Source organism: Melanerpes formicivorus, unplaced genomic scaffold (assembly GCF_026170545.1).
Source record: "Melanerpes formicivorus ecotype bairdi unplaced genomic scaffold, bMelFor1.0.p_v2 SCAF_4, whole genome shotgun sequence".
NCBI lineage: Eukaryota > Metazoa > Chordata > Aves > Piciformes > Picidae > Melanerpes > Melanerpes formicivorus.
The window spans coordinates 15,920,709-15,922,974 of NW_027142356.1; positions in this window are offsets into that span (position 1 = coordinate 15,920,709).

The following is a 2,266-nucleotide window of genomic DNA, read 5'->3' on the forward strand; positions in this document are numbered from 1 at the left end:
CAACTCCCACACGCTCTCTCACGGCTGGGGCTCGGCTCCTCTCAGCCGTGCACGAGGCGCGCCAACTCCCCCCCACACCACCACCACCACCCCCCCCCCGCCATATAAGGCGCTCTTGGAAAGTCCCAGGGGACCCGCCGGTGCCAAGCATTGTCCCCTTCACTCCGGGTCACTCCACCACGCTTAAACACGGGTAAATCCTCCTTCTTCCACAGCACCCCCGTAGTTTGGTTCTAATTTTTCTGATGGAGTGCACTGAATCCGAGCTCAGCGTGCCCACTCCGACGTACTGGGAAGAAATCGCCCACCCAAGTGGAGCTCCGCGGGTACCCCACAGAGCCGTCGCGAGCACAGCTCTGCGAAATAGGGGTTATGCGCTCGGCCGGAGCCCTCCCCTGCTCCGAGAGCTCATTAAAACCCGCCCTGCCACCCACATGCTGCGGCCGGAGTACTGGAGAGCCGTCGGCTCACGTTAGGAGTCAGGATAGACGGAGTCCTCCCTGACAGGGACATTTGATTTAAAACTGCCTCCACAGAAATACAAATAAATAACTTTTTCAGGAGGAGGGAAGGGAAAAAAACCACACACAAAAAACCAAAACAAACAAACAAAAAAAACCCAACCCCACCACCGAAAAAAACCCGAATCCAAAAAGCCACCAAAAAACCCTTGCAAACCCAGTCCCAAAACTGACAGAAGCTGCAAACACCGAATACGTGTATGGAAGGCAGAAAGAGCAAAAGTAAATAAATCTCCCTGGCCTAATTGAAAGGCAGAAGCCAGCCCTTTGTATACACAGGGCTTCAGGGAGAGGAAAGCCAGAGCACGGGAGACACGGGGGGAGCGGCGAGGGGCTCACAGGCTCCCCTTGCCCGTGCCGTCGGCGGGAGATTTACCTTCACCTTTAGCTCCTGCCCAGCCGCCTCCCCCACCCGAAAAAGAAAATGAAAGAGTATTAGGAGGAGTCTAGTAATAAGGGAGAAAGGACGAGGGGCATGGGGCTTCCCAGGAGCGGGGAGTCGAAGAGTTATTTATTCGAGCGGCGGCAGAGGGAGGTTGCGGCAGAGCCCAGACATGAGCAAGACCGCGTCTGAAGCACCGGAGGGAAATGCATAATAAGATTGGAAAGGTGCAACTCAAAGCCGATGAAAGGAAATACCACCTTTCCCCCCCCCCCCCAATTGCAAATAGCCTGTGCTGCTAGAAGAGTGCAGCAGGAATAACGAAAGAACAAAACCTTTTAGCTGGGTTAAACAAAACCACAAAAACTAAAAACCAAACAGATTTGACAGTCTTTCTTTTGGTTTTCTTTTGAAACTAAGTATTTTGTCAAGTGTACTCATGTTTCACTGCAAAGAAGCCAAAAGGTCCCTCAAATCAGTTATATCTTCATGTAACTTACCTGGGCCAGAATCTGAAGCCTTCTAATTCTGACCTAATGTACTAAAGGATTGAAAATTAATCTCAAGAGAATGGTTTTTGGTGCCTTTTTGCTCCCTGCATTTATAGTTGTGCCCAAACATACAGGATGATGCATATGACCAAACCCTTTCTCTGAAACTGCCAAGTTATTCACACCACACTTGTCTGAAGAACTAGTCTCTTACACTTCAGCTTGAGAGGGTACATAATGGCAAAGGACACTCTGGACGCATGTTTTTGGACTGCAGCTCAATATTACTCCTTTCTGTAATCACTTGTACACCCATAGTAATAACAACTGCAAGTAACAGCTTAAATGTAATGTCTCATAGTGTTCTCCACATGAAAATATACCGGTGATTTGCAGTTTGCAGACTTCAGTGTTACTATCATATGCAGAAAAACTCTCAAATATTTTTCTCAAATACAACTTCCAGGTACCCCTCTTCCAGGTATCAAGGGGAGACTTTCCCCAAACCAGTTTGCAACAATTCAACCTCTTTACAAGTCAGTCTCTGCCTGGACACAGACTCCAGCACCATTTACATTATAACCATCAGGCTGGTGACTGTTTCAGCTAATAAACCAGGCAGTGTTAAGACAGTATTAATTCTAAAACTGAATTAGTGTGCATACATACATATTTCAAACAAATACCAGTGCTTTTCTGATACCTCTCCCTTGTATTGTGGATGTAGTCAGAAGTGTCTTTACCGCTGGTCTATCATATTCTTGATATGCAGGTGGATATCTGGATTTAACAGTAATGGAGGTGTTGAAAAGGGCCTGTTTAGTGTCATTGACACTATCTAGTGTAATGCATACACTACTAATCAGATGGCA